Raw genomic sequence first — 16,378 nt, 5'->3', positions numbered from 1 at the left:
GCTCGCGGTCGACGAGCCCCAAAACAATAGGATGACGTTGCGTCATAATGATTGGTTCATCATAAATTATTATTATTGTACAGGGTATTTACTGATATTGTATAATCATTGAATTTTGAATAATACACTATTACTGAATACATTGAATCGGGAAAATGCAATTATGTTTAAAAAAAAAAATGTTTAAACAAATCTTGGTCATGTTTGCAATAAAATTAGGTTACCAATTATGTTCAAAAATAAGACATACTTTATCAGGTTTGCAGTTTTATCCAAACGTTCTATTTATTTAATAAAATGACTGCTCTTTTCAAAGATTTATGATTATCTTTTATGTATCGGTAATTTGTATAAAAAATAAATTTGGAGGAACAACTGGCTATTATAGGAGCCGAGATGCCTTCATACGTAAACAGTAATAAACGTAAATATTAAATGGCAAACCTACAAAAACATTTTATGACACCAAGATCTTTTAAAGCTGTTCACAATTGGGGCCACAAACAACAGGCCTAAGAACTAAACCCCTTGCATTTGCGTGCGTCAGACGGGTAGATTCAGCCCTATACTGTAAGCATGAGAAAACGAAAACAGTTGTGAGAAAACAGGTTATAATTTGAAAAAAAAAAGATTTTGTTATAATACAACGTTTTATATATTGAACTATAGAATTTATCTTTTACCTCAGCAAATTGAAGCAATTTATTGTAAATCCCGATATAACAAATATTAAGACATTATCAGATGAAAAGGTCTTTCTTTAACAAATGTTAAACCATAACCATAATAATATAAACATATAATTTAAAACATAAAAAAATTTGGATACTTAAAATAAAATGACCTATGTTTATATTAATTTTATTGAGGGACAAAAATTGTACTAATTTTATACAATAAAAATTCTTAGACAAACCTAACAATGTTTGATGGAACCATTTTTATTTTGATATTATTCAGCTGAAATAAAAGGGTTCAAAATTGCTAAAATGAATATTAAACATAAGATTCGATTACAATTTAAATTTATATGAATATGTTAAGCTATTAGTTATATTTTTACTTAGTAATAATTAATTAAAATGTCTCAACAGCTACTTTTGTACGATTTTTGCATGTTTTCAGCAATCAGTAGTAAAAAAAATAAAAAAATAAATATCATGTTGAGGGTAATGAAATTGTTCGGAATTTAATGGCGAATCCGAATATAACATTCTTTTTGCTAACAAAAAAACAATAAACGAGCAAATGAGATAATCCCGACATGATGTCACCTTAACCCTGCCCCCTAGCAGGGTTAAGTTGAAGACCAAAACCATTGTTATTTACGCTCGAGATTATCCAGTTTGCGCTAGACCATGACTCGTGAACCCGACATTTGGCCCGGGGTTTTCTCTAATTGAACCCGTGAAGCCGACTTTTTGCGCTCGGGTTTATCCCTGTCATAATTGGGTGAAGTTTATCTGTCTGCGCTCGAGCGCGGGTAACCTCGTACTCGTGAAGCCGATTTCCAAGCCGCGGCGCAAAAAACCGGCTATAACTGGATTTTGCGCTCGAACTAAGGATAACCCGTGACTCGTGAACCGCCTCTTAGTGTCACCATACCTCCTACTATTGAGTTAGCAATCATAAGCGATAAATCAGGCATTAATAGATCTATCAATGAAAATATAAAATGTATATAAAGTCCGTATTTTTAATAAAAGGGCAGAAAAAGGGTTAAGTAATTTAAGGGTATGTCTTTGTGAATGATTCTATGAGAAAGGAGCTACAGCCAGAGTTTTTATTGTAAGTTAAAGCTATTTGGTTTAATGAACCTTTTGTTTAAGGAGATACAAAAACTGATTATTTAAACATGTTAAAAATGTTATGTGTACACATGTATATCAGTAGGAACGATAACAGTTATAAATTACCACAATCCTATATCCTAAAACAAGTGCGTGTACAGACAAACTTCTATTTTTGTCCGAGGATTTTCAATTCTTTGGTTTACTATGGGGTATTTGGCCACGATAAATCGATTGAACTTGGTCATAAGCCTAGGACAAATCTAGCCTCTGTCCTACAGCCCTTTAAAGGGCAAATTTTATTGTCAATATCTTGTTGTAGCTGCAGTTAATAAAAACAGCTGATACGGGTATTTATAACCATGTATTTTTGAAGGTGTGTTCAAATGTGTTCTTTAAATCACTTAAAATTCGTTCATGTTGGATTACCGTAAATATTAAATATCTTTGAATAAGCTAATTAACATATATATTTAATGTATGATTAAATGTCCAGCAAATATATAAAGTAACATACCAACTTATAGAAACATACTGTGGTCGCTAACCAGCAATATCCGAGTTTCTAGGTGGGCAATTGTGGGCTTTCTGGAAACTTCTTAAGTATTATTTTGTTATTAAGATCTGTTAAAAAATAAAAACTTCTTGGTTCTTGTTAATTTAGTGTATTCTTATTAATCCCCAAAATATTAAATTTAATAGACATAAAAGGTTGGCACCCGTGTTATTTTGCAAACAAATTTTACTTAATAGATTTTTGCACATATTGTTTTATGACTATTCAATAACTTATGAAATAGATCAAACGTAAAAATGATGCATTACAATATATAATGTAATAAATATATTTGACTTATCACGATAAAATAAGGCAGTAGTTAGTTTCCTCCCTGCTTGAAAGTATGAGATGTCGGCGACTTTGACTAGAGTTTATGACTCTCTTCATCTCGCTCATGCATATTTCAGGTTGTTGATTTCCAGTGGGGATCTTATCAGAAAATTGCCTATACAGATTTATACGGTACCTCTTTGCTGAGAATATGCAAAATAGGTTTTAGTTATTATATTTTGATTTTATGATTACTGGTCAATATATTGCGAATTTTAAAAGCGTACATTCATGTTCTTGTATGCCTTCAATAAAATCAACGTTTCAAATATTAATGTAAAATAATTTCCTGTATGTTTCATAATTAATTCCTAAAATATAAAAATTGTTTACTTCTAAACAAGGTGGGAGCTCAAATAGGCTATTTTTTATTCAAGAGAAAGGAAGTATGAGAATAGAAAGGAGTGAGATACATCATGTATCTTTTTACTGATTCCAGATGTTTATTTGCTTAGGTTGATTCATAGTGAACGCGCAATAATGGAGGACGGCTTGGCATATTTTTGAGCCATTAAAAACATATTGACCTTTTCAGGAACAAACTGCTGACTATTCGTTTACTATATCCTTGAGACATCCTATAAAACTGAGCTATGTGAGGCAGGCATACATATAAATGGCGCCCTAAAACGATTCGCCCTTAAACGGACAGAGGTTTATGGGAAGCAGAATATTTTCCACGCACTGTTACTAATCACATAGATGTTATTAGCAATGATGTGAACAAAAAGTTTTGTATCGTCTGTAGTAAAGTCAAAGGTTATGTTTGGTAAACCATTACAATAGTTTTGCATTGTTAACTACACATACAGAGGTCATCAGGGGTATTATAAGTTAAATTGGATTCTTTCGGAATTTGATTTTGATTGAATTGGGATGAACAACTTGAATTGAGTTACTTAGATTTCTTTAACCATTAAAAATGTAATTTCCCATAAGAGAAGTAGTGTTTCACTCACCCAGAAGGACTACAACTGATTCAGTACTAATATCAAAGATCCTAAAAAGTTAATCACGAACAATATTTTATGTAAATGATGTTGTGGGTACTTAATCAATGTGTTTACGAGGTTATCCGTGTGCAATTACGCATTTTAACAGGGTTCTTATTTGTCTCCTATAAAATAACAAATAATACACTTTCAAAGATGACTTAAATGGCTGAAAAACATAAAGCCAAGAAATGATATTATTATAACTGCATTTTCAGGTTTGAAACAATTTGGTCTATTACACAAATAACCCTACTAATTGACAGTCATTTGAATTTCAATTTGTAGATGTATACAATTTTTTGTCCTAGGACTCTAGGCACGAGCCCGGAATTGTTTTTTTACATTACTTCAGGCTAGACCCAACGAACTACGCTAGACCTAGGGCAATGAATATGCCAAGGGGTTGCAGCATTTATTATTATAAAATCCATTAGTGACTTGGCGGGATTGGAACCCGGGACCTCGTGGACCGAAGTCCCGCGCTCTAACCACTAGACCACCTCGCTCCCCGATGTAGGTATACCATTACATGTTTTACTTATCAATGATACCTTTTAACGCTTATTGCCTTTTAAACGATCATTTTATAACCTGGTATGTTTTTGGTCTACGATCTGACTGTTGCTAAGCAACCAACTACTGAAGATCAGCTGTTAAACTACATAATTCACATATTAGTTAATCAGTAATACAGCCCTTTGAAAGGGAGTTCTAGAAATGAATTATACGCTAGGGGACAAAGCCCTAAAGGAAACTAAAGTATTAGTTACTATTCGTCAATACACAAGATCATAAGAGTTATAATAGACATCAATCTTAAACCCTTATTTGTATTGATACAGCAAAATGGTACGGCATATACATTTTAGATTTTTTTTTATGCATGTCAGTTTTCAATCGAATATAAGTTAACGATATTGTAGATGAAACGTTTGCTAGATATCGTCTCAACACTTAATAACATAATGTGAATGAATTTTCAGCTAACCGATTTGTTAATTATTTTACTGAATATTAAACCAAGAGTCAAGCCATGTTTTAAAATACCCTTAACACGACCGAGTGTAATGATGGACAATTTTAACAAAAACTAATTCTTCGTTTTTATATAAAAAACGAAAACCTATTTTTTATCGTGAAATATGAATGATAATATTATTGCCGTTGCCAACATTTTTATATGACATTTCACATTGAGAATTCTGATATTCACTTCACCTGTCAAGCCAGTAAAATATGGACTTCCAAAAAGGTGTCGGTTGAAACATAATCTGTTCCTGTCAGAATCAGAATTTTATTTTGCTGACTAAGAAACTGAGGAAGTGATATTGCATTGCGTGTATGATTGCTTTATTGAAGTGATATATCTGTCACAACTGCTGCAGTTTTTTGTTTCTAACTTTACGACAAATACTTGCTAATAAATATTTATAAAGACGTTGAATGTAACATATGCATATTGTGAAGAGGGAGTGTTTGTCAATGTTGTGTGAGTAGGCTGGTAGGGTTGGTGAACAATAACTTGTTGTGCTGACCTACAGAAGGCTGTTACTTTGAATTGACAAAGCATCAGCCAAAGGATCAGGGGTTGAGAGTGTGTGTGTAGTGATAGTGTAGTGTACTGGATGACAGGTCCTGCTGGGTGGTAAGGTAAGATATACACTGTTCCAGGATACTCTATCTTTTGACTGTTACTGATCTGTGTGTTCTTATTATTGTTTTGTGGGTATTAATAAGGTTAAGTTTTGTAAGCGAGTGAGATTTATTCCTGAGCTACGTTACCCGAAGAAACACAGGGTAAACCTCCAGTAGTTGAGTTTACCTACCGTTACCATAAGCGACATATTTCATAACTAATTCTTAGTTTCAAAGGCACTGTATAGAATATTAGGATACTGGACCCAAGGTGTTTTGTTCTTCTGGACATATGCAGGATGTTTTGTTCTTATATATAGACATTGACTACCCGAATAGCATGTTTCGTCTTTTTGAATGTCTTTATAACTGTCGCAACAGAATCATAACATAACTACGTTTCATCTTACTCACTACAAAACGGATGTTTTTAAATATCCGTTGTATATTAGCTTATTACGTTCTTGAAAATCATATGAATTCACAGTTTTACTGAGCTTAAGTTTAAAATGTTTAAAATACAACAATTTAATGCAATATTTTCGTTATTTTATCCACTAATATCTCTGTACTGATATTATAAGTATTCGATCCGTATGCATTTGCAAGAAAATGTTTTATTGTTTGCTGAAACGGAAACATTACCAGTAACTCCAAAACCCGTCAACGGAAGCTTTCAACAACAACAATATTTCTCAGCGGTCTTTGATCATTCGTGATTCGTGGTTTCTATTTACCCACGTTTCAATGTACGTTCCCACTCATTTTAAGGAAAAGAAAACTCATTTTGTTCGGGTAGCCAAGTGGTTATAATGCTTGCCTTCAAATGAAAAGTTCGCTGGTTCGATTCCAAGTAAGATTGTTTCCAGACCCAGATGCCATTACTCGTATCAATAGGCTATCAATTAATGATGCTATCCAACAAGATACCGACGTTAGATAGTAACAAGACCAGGGGTTAGACCGTTCTCTTAAAAATAACTTAAAATAAATTCCACAAGCGTGGATATACTTGTGTATAAAACAAATATAAAATAAAGTAAAAATTGTTTTTGTTTCATGGACGATTAATTAGAAGTCCTGTAACATTTTTAACCGTTTCTCCATTTAAAACTAAGAAAAGGTGTAGAGGCTTGGTTGGGAGAGAAAAAATTAATGGAGTTACACATTGGACTAGCTCGTTTATATATTTCATAATCGTGGTCAATGTGTTGAAGTGTTGTCTGTTAGGATTATGCTAACGGAATTGCAGTTACGTACTTTTTAAAAGTATAAGTTTAATAACATTTAAATGTATTGTGTGACTCATATTCTCCGCATTCTCCCCCGTTTTACCTATCAGTGAATATATAAATATAATCTATTATTTATAAATGATTATTGGAGCCAATCAGAAATCATCTGTATGGATAGAGTAACGCCAGAAATATCAAATAAAAGACAATGTAATTTCAAATACAAATGTAATGTATATAAATAATTAATGAAACTACGTTACCAAAAAAGTTAATAATTCGACTTTTTTTAGAGGTTGGCGGCCTCTTTTAACCTTGCATTTGCCCGGCTACATAGACTAACTGCCCGTGCGCGGAACGTTTAATAGTAACTAGTTAGTTACTAGTATTTTACTAATAGAGGTAAGTTTATTTATACTTGTTCCCAAAAAATATAACGAGGCCCCAAGTGAATTATTAGTATCACTTAAGCTATAAATAAAGGGTGTAGTAAATAGTTAGTGAAGGTGTTTTGAGTATATATTGGTTTACTAAAATGTTTCATACCTTAAGTTTTGAAAATGTTTAATTATAGTCTTTTGTAACTCTATAACCGTCTACATTAGAAAGATTATGAACAGGACCATTCTTGTTTGAAATTAACTTTAGATAAGATTCTTTGATAACATATTTTTCACCAAATCAAAAGGCTTTTGTAATACTGTACTTCATGAAACCAAAACGCAACCAATATGTCAACTTTAATCCACCCTACTCCCCAAACCCGGCGCTCAAAATGGTGCCCCTATTTATACTACAGTATCAAACAGTTTGGAGTCAAAGGCTTGCTTGCACTTTGGATGTTTAGGTTTAAGTCTAATTGCGCCGTACAATTTGGAAAGAAACTATTGCCGTAAGGAACCGGGAGCGATTTACTTTCTTCATGCTGATGTCCCTAGAGGACATGAACACTATTCGTAAAAACCTGTAATGTATATGTTACACTCAATCTCCGAATTCGGACAATGTCCGAAATTTCTACCCACTCCGCGATGTGGATAGTGTGAAATACCCACGTCGCGGAGTGGGCATTTTATTTCGGACATTGGCCGAAACGAAATGCCCAGACCGCGTTGTGGGTAAACTGATTTACTCAAACGCCGAAGTCATAACGTTCTTCGGCGAGTGAGTAAATCCAAAATACCCACAACGCGATGTGAGCAAGATGTATTACCCACGTCACGTTGTGGGTATTTCTAGTTTAGGCAAACGCCGAATTCACGTTCAGACATTTCACCCCCACCATTTGCACTATTTGCGAATAGGATGGATGGACCTGCACGTGCATTGTGTTTTCTTTACTGTTGCTGCCCTGTAGTGATACGCTCGTGATGGACAGTCATTATCATCGAAAGATTATCGCCGAATCAACCGCTTCGATGTCATAAACATTGATGAAAAAGAAATGTTAATTGAAAAAACAACTGATGAAATGACAGATATAAAATATTTTTGTCGCATTGATCAAATGTATGACACAATTCATTCAGCTCACTTGCGAGTTGGTCTTAAGAAAGAGAAAGCTATGAAAGTAGAGCTTAAAAAGAACTTTTGCAACATTACCAGAGAGGTGATTAAAATATACTTGGATATGTTCGAACCTTGCTCACTGAAGAAAAAATCTCAAAGTAAAGGACTGGCCGTTAAACCCATCATTATTGAATTCACGATGTCAGGTAAGATTAGTTTTAATTTTTAAATCCTTTCGCTAAATTAGAGTGACTTTAGAATAATGTGTCAATAAGCAAAAGAAAGATGTAACAATAACTGTGTGATAATCGGTGTTTTAAGGTTACTCCTATTTTTGTAAAGCGGAAAAACGTATTCTCAATGTATGTGTAATGGACCTTTTTATATTTGTTAGTATTCGGTGATTTGCTGTTTATTTTCTAAAATGCTATTTTATACATTAAATAATTATAATCAAAACATAAATTTTATTTATTTTACCTAGTGATTGTGGATTTCATGTAGATTTTTGGGTATACGGTAGTTTATACAGGCTATTCGGCGTTTGCGCAAACTAGAAATATCCACTACCCGACGTGGGCAATCACTTTTGCTCACATCGCGTTGTGGGTATTTTGAATTTGCTCAATCGCCGAAGAAGGTTTTGACTTCGGCGTTTGAGTAAATCAGTTTACCCACAACGCGGTCTGGGCATTTCGTTTCGGCCAATGTCCGAAATAAAATGCCCACTCCGCGACGTGGGTATTTCACACTATCCACATCGCGGAGTGGGTAGAAATTTCGGACATTGTCCGAATTCGGAGATTGAGTGTAACATATACATTGTTTATATAAATAGTAAAACATATGTTTATTATACTTACACTATACTGTCAATGCCAATTGTTTATGTAATCATTACTTACTTACTCTTATTCCTGTGGCCTTTGAAAACCAACGCGGTCTTTGGCCTCGCCAACCAGGATCCAGGATCCTCTGTCTTCTGCCAGCTCCAGGTGTACTCCCATACTCCTTAGGTCCTTTGTAACCTCGTCACTCCATTTCATCGTTGGCCTTCCCAATGGTCTCCTTCCCTCCGGCGTACCTCTTATCACTTGTTTTATCATCTCCCTCTCACCTCTGCGTTGAATGTGTCCCAGTCACCTCAACCTTCTACTCTTAACCACTTCCACAATATCTAGTTCCTTATATAATTCCCTTAATTCCCCTTTTTTTCTTATTCCCCACAAGTCTGCGCCTTTTATTGGTTCAAAAATCCTTCTCAATACTTTAAAAAGTAATGAGTCTTTTTTGAGATTGTTTTGTCAAAGACCAGTCTCTGATCCGTATAGTACCATAGGTTGCACTATGGTGTTATACATTTCAATTTTTGTGGTTTTTTATAGAAGTTTACTTTTGAATGATTTTACTAAGTTCCAATATGATTTTTCTGCTGCCGTGAGTCTGTTTTGAATTTCAACATCTTCTCTTTTATTGTTTGTGATTGTTACTCCCAGATATTGAAAAGTGTTTGTTTTGTGGAACCTGTAATCTAATACTTCTAACTGGTCTTCTTCATCATCTTGCCTACTTACTTTCATGTATTTTGTTTTACTCTCATTTATTTTTAAGCCCTCTTTTCTTGCTTCTTTAATTAGGGTTTCTGTTGTGTCTCGAAGGTTGTATTTATTTTCGGCTACAATGGCCACATCATCTGCAAACACTAGAAGGTTTATTGATTTATGTAATTTTATTAAATAAATAAATATTAATTTATTTCTTAGTTTAATCTAAATATCTTGGATCTTTAATCCAAGCTTTTGTTTTCAATTTTATTCGTCTATTAAGCAAATTGGTTTTAAGAACTATAAATTAACAATCTTCAAGATGAAATACTCCTTGTTTGATTAGTTTTCGGATATATATAAACTATTTTTAGAGTTACATAATTATTTGTAATAAATAAGGTTGAGTCAAACATTGTAGCCTATAGGCTTTTTACTGTATATCAAAATCACAACTACTATAAAGTAAAACAGCGTGATTGATTGATTGACTTAGCAGTCCAAGCGTAATGGTATGTACATCGTACATGATGCAATATTACAGATTAGGTATTGATACACTTTTGTTTTAAGTCTTTACATTCCACTGACAAGATGTAAATGCAATTTTCGCTCTGTTTACAAACGTGGGATTGCCAATATAAATCTCTCATCAAAAGCTTCGACAGTGGACAAATATTTATTCGTCGAATTGAATTTATGGCTTATATCAGGGACTATGAAAATCCACTAGCTGATAAACTCATTTTATATTTCGAAATAAAATTAGTTTTTAATTATCTGATAAAGACCATTTATCTTTTGACTAATCACCAAAAACATATTTCTATCCATGCACTGTGTAGGTCCTTGGTTGATTTATTAATTAGTAAAATTATGCTTTTACGAATATTATTAATTATTTACTAAGTGAACCTCAGATGCCTTAACAATGATAAACTAAGGTGAGATTGAGTACATTGGTCATGTTTACTCTTGTATTTCTTGTACTCTTGTATGTTTAACACTAGGTCTGAATTGCAGGATTAATTAAAAACAATTCCATAATGTTTAAATGATGGTTTAACGTTTAATATCACACCCACCGTAGTTAGAAACACCGTGGAAGTTGACTTTGGTTGATAAAATTGTTTATTATTTGCACAACATTGCGCAACAATTTCAGTTAATGTGTATTTAAACGATAGAAAATAATATTTATCCAAACAAATACAAAAATCTTATAAATGTATCATCTCCATTAAAATGTATACTGTGTTAAATGTATACTTGGCTTAAAATACCTATCTTAGTTTTTCGTATGGTCGCCACTTCAGTAAATGTATTAAAGTTTGTATAATGTGTAATGCAATTTACAAGAACTGAAACAAAAAGGTTTAACTTTTGACTGCCCGTATTGACGTAAAATAAATAATAAATATAAAAAAGTGGTTTTTAATTAATCAAACATAGTAAATATTTGCAGTTAAACAATATAAGTTGAGATGATGATAAATATTTAGTTAACCTTAGGCTTGTTTTAGAGTAGTAATGTATTCGCCTAATTAGTTTTCTCCAGATATATGTCAAGTCCATTATCGACTTTTTATCATTTTACACGTTAAAAATCGTTTTTAAGGACATTAAGTTTAAAAAATCAGTTGAATTCATGTTTCTTTGGGTTTTTGTATAGTTCGTACTTTACCAGATTATTCAATTAATAAGTTTGCTCAAAGATCTCCCAATATAAACTTAATATTAATCTTCCGTAAATTACAAATTTAAACTGATTTAGTTTGACAAAATTTGTCTAATCTCCCAACACTAAAATTTTTCACACTTAGACATTTATGGTTTATGCACTTTGTGTGTGTTTTTTTTCAAATATCAATGTACACTAATAACTATAAAAATCATTTCGATGTTTGATTTCCTAGACGCCTGGACCCAACGACAGTACATAAGCGTAGCACAACAGTAGTGAAATTGCCTACATAGTATTTCAAGGCATCAGTAGAAGATCATTGCTTTTAAAAGACATAGATTAAACTTGTTAAAAACTAAATAGCTTTTTTGTTACCTGTTAAATAGGTATTTCGCAAGACTTAAATAACAGTTTCAAATTAAAATTTTAAATAACTTTGATTATTTATAAATATATGCCATCCTATACGTTTTCCTTACTTGTGAATGCACAAAGGAACGAAAACATACATGTTTAATCGTTACAATATTTACTTTAGAAATCGCAAAATAGAACCTTGTGGTTTATAATTCAAAACCAAACACCATGTCTGTATGATAAAGTCCTCCCCTGAGCTAATCGACGTGTTATTGCGTATACAGTACTCGTACGTATAATAAATCCATGAATCAATTATACACATATTATGTGACTGGAATATTCTCGGAACACATATTTTATGGTTTTTTATAATATTTCTGCTAACAATCTTAATCTGCATTTCATTATACCTACAGTGTAGGCATTATCAGACATTTAAAATAATATTAAAATTTTTGTTAAATATATAAGTTTTTAGTGACGTGTACATTTGGTTCAGGTAAATGTATACAGATTTTGATGAGTGGAAGCTAATGAGCCTTTGACCTGTCAATGTACTTAAGACAGTTCGCCTATAAGCGGAAAAGTAATTTGATAATTTCCAAAGTAATAAAAAATCTTTGTAGACTAGGTATTGCTTTATCAAACCAAACTAACGAGTTCATGAAGCAAGAAGATACTTTTTACTAACTTAGATGGTAATTGTTTTACTTCAAATAACCATAATATCAATTATTTCCATCAAAGTCAATTGAAGGGCGATTAAAGCGAAGGCATTGTATCCTCGACATTTTGTTTCTAATGGGAATGCTTTTATTGTCGACCGTCACAAAGACCTTTATATAAAAGCTCCTTTCACCCTTCATCAATTATCATTTTAAATTACCATCATTTAATATATTTGGACGTCGCCATGATGTTACCTAGAGCTATGAAATTACTGAACAGTCCAATGAATATCTTGTGGTTTCAAAAGTTTTACATAATAAATTATATTTAATTAATAATACCTAATTTCTCACATAATACAAACTGATTTATACTAACTGTGTGTATCACTCGGTCAACTAATTTACCATTTACCCAATTCATTAATAAATAACCACGAATGTTATTAACGTAATATTACCTCTACGATTTTATTACGTTTTCCTTTCCAAGCCATCTTTATCGGTTTCGAGAAGCAATATAATATAAAGTGCATATGTACTACAAATCCCTACAAGCAGTTATAGAAGTTAACTTTGATTACTCAAAGGCCAACGATAGAATTTCCATTCCACAAATATGTTGTAGGCTCTTCTGGAGTTATTTTATGTACTCAGTGCTAGACGTCAAGTGGTTCTAGAACCCATTTCCTGAGGATAACAGCGATAATGCTACTTGAATGAACCCATAGCTTGATCATCAGTATACTTCTACGAACCACTCTTAGACCCTACTATTTATATCTATAGTTCGGCCGCTTAGAAAACGACCTGCGCGCTAATGCTAAACCAATGCTGGAGGAGGTCGCTTTCTAAGCGGCCGAACTATAGTTAGTTCATTCTATGTAGCTTTTGAGCTAATGTGTGAAGTTATTTATAGAGATTGCAGATAATGTTATATTATACTGAATTTAAAATTCAAAGCTGATAAGTATTTAAAATAATAAAGAAAGTCCAAAAGAGGTTTATGTTAAGTATATGCACATGAGTAATTAATTTATATAATATCAGCTCCTCTGAAGTCTGTTGAATGTCAGCATGTTTATCTGTTAAGTCGGATTTAAAGTCTCTTGAAATTACCAGAAACCAAAATGAGGAAAATTGTAAATTTACTACAACAACAAAGGATAACTTCATATCCTGAAGATGAAATTTCTAATCTTGTAAGGCTTAAATTTAGAAAAACCATATATTAGCTTAGCTGTGGCAAATATAACATGTTTTGCCATGATTAACACAGAAACTTGTTCCATTTTTTTTTTCTTAGGTCTTTATTCATTATTTGTCTTAAGGATTTCAATGTCATATCTTATTTAACAAGAGATTAGGGCCTAGATATTTAACTGCCCAGCCTTGCAACATCAATAAAAACTTACAAGTATTCTAAATTAAAATTAAAATCTGAAAGTTTATAAGTGTTATTGAATTGTCTGTATTGAACGAAATCCAGGAAAGTTTTTAGGATACATTAATTGATTTTAGTGAATTTAACTAAATGGAGAAGCTATTACCGTTACCGTAGGTGGCACAAAAAGATCTAATCCCAGGACCGCCTTACATTTTCATTTTCATGTCCCCGGAGGCCAAAAGCTTCATTAGTTCAAATATGTATATGTGTGTGTGTGTGTGTCCGTAAATACTATAACTCGAGTAATTTTGGTCCGATTTTGATGAAATTTTTAGTTAATGTATAAAGAGAGAAACTTGAATGCAAACCAGATCGGGTCATGAAATGGACTACCGATGTTTTGAGGAGTTATGAAGTTTTTTTTTTTTTATTATTGAACATTCAATTTGTAAGCATGAAAATTTAGAAATACCAAATTTCCATTACATCCATCGTGTAGAGCGTAATAACTTAAAATTTTTTATATTGAAGCATTGTTGAACAATAAATTTTATTAAAGGTTACAACTAAAATTTTAAAATCAAAAGACTTAAAAATTCCCATGATATTCTTATTGAGAAAAATATAACTGTGCGTTTGGCTTGCTTATGGATATATTTTGATCGAATTTGGCAAATGTTTTCGTCCTATACTATTATTAAATAAAAACACACGTTTTCCCTTCCCCGTAGCAGCAGACTAGAGTACTTGTTAAATCTAATGTTATTAAAATGGGGAATACATACGTCGTTTTACAATTTAAAAGGCAATTCTAGTATGTAAACTTAACTAATTCAAGTTTATTTTTTTCAAATAATAACTGTCAGTTGGTGTTGTAACGCCAAACAATTTCATTATTGTAATTTTGTGAAACAACCGGAAATTGGAATTATCGGCTGTGGAACGAGATTTAATTAATAAATTCCAATTAGCAATGTCAATAAAATAAGGTTACTACACCTGAAAACTAAAATCCTTGATAAATAATGCAGATGTAATAGATTTTAGATTAATATTATTTTTATGTCCACTTACAACAATGTTTTAGGGGTTTCTCTGATTTTTTTAAGCTACGAGTTAAAGACAAAAAATGTTGTATTTATAAAATTCTGCTTCTAGGTAAAACAAAAATACACTATAGCATACATTTATTTACATTTTAATGATATTTATATTTTAGAATTTTATAAAAATGTATTCTCACCGTTTACTTCACGGATAAAAAACTAAATATGAAAAATAGTATTTCATTTATCAGAATAATTAAATGTATACGGTAAATTTAATAATGCCCATTGATTGACCTTACTGTATTACAACTGGTTATTGAGTTTTTGTTTGATTAAATTATGTTTTTGTTGGATTAAGTTGATATAATCTGGGTGGTGTTAATTGGTTAATGTGGTAATATATTTCAGTTGAAAATGTAATGTAAATATAATTTTGTTTGTTTGAAAAAAAGTGCAAAAGGCCAGTACTACACAAACGGGTTGGGGTTTGTGTTACAATGATCAAATTCTATTATACATATTTTTTTATTCACGAGACCTATAAAATGAGAGTCAGAGTGTTGGAAATGAGAAAAATGTTAAGTGCTGTTTAAGATCATAAGTATGGAATCATGTTACTTGGTGTTATTTAGTTTTGAGTAGTAGGCCTAGTAGAGTTTTAGTTTTCATTATTTAAGTAACAGAACGATAGCTATGTGTCTGATAACACTCAGACTTACATGAATCAAATTTACCATTTGTTTGAATTAGTTTTATTTATAAATGTAAAAGGCCAGTACCACACAAACGGGTTGGGGTTTGTGTTACAATGATCAAATTCTATTATACATGTTTTTAAATTCACGAGATCACCTATATAATTCATTAATTCACAAAACATTTGATTTCCTAAAGGGTGGTAGTGAGAGTTTTCATCAATAATCATACTTTTTTTGTATTTTTACAGACGTGCATTGACATGTAATGCTAAGTATATGACATTATTTCGGATTGCGCAACAGTTGCACTTAATGTCAATAAATTATTCCAACTAATTATGTACATAACAATAGTAGAACCATTTTCCTTGTGGGATACTTGAATATTTCTTAGAAAATGCGCAATTATGGAGCGTTCATTGCTTCTGCACTTCCCACGTCAAGGACCTCCAGGTATTGTTTACGTAATGACCGAGAAGCAGCAATAATGGACGGATAAACAGTGGTTTGAATCGGTCAGTAGATTAAAGATTTACTTGCTTCATTGTTGTTTTTACTGCGGTTTCTTGAGCTAGAATAAAATAATTCATATTTGTTTTCAAAGAGCCTTGTTAGTTGAAGATTTGCAAATTTGAAATAACGGAGTAATAAGAATGTTTTGAGGAAAAGCTATTTTTAGAAACTGTGGCAGGAAAGAAACCACGACTAATCCTAATGTCTCTAAGTCACTACATTATCTACACATCGGAACAGATGTTATCAGATTGAAATGTACTGTACTTGTGCCTACCTTAGCTTGATACACTTGTCTAGTTTTTAACGTGTTTGATTGTTTTATCATGAAATACAATTGAATTTTATATGTTAGATTTAACGTATGATATACATAATGTCCGATGGCAAAGTTACTTAGAATTCGTATTTACTAAAAATAT

This window comes from Macrosteles quadrilineatus, unplaced genomic scaffold, assembly GCF_028750875.1.
Source record: "Macrosteles quadrilineatus isolate MER2022 unplaced genomic scaffold, UCM_ALF_1.0 Scaffold_1__1_contigs__length_201487025, whole genome shotgun sequence".
Lineage (NCBI taxonomy): Eukaryota > Metazoa > Arthropoda > Insecta > Hemiptera > Cicadellidae > Macrosteles > Macrosteles quadrilineatus.
Note: the sequence above shows the minus strand (reverse complement) of the source record.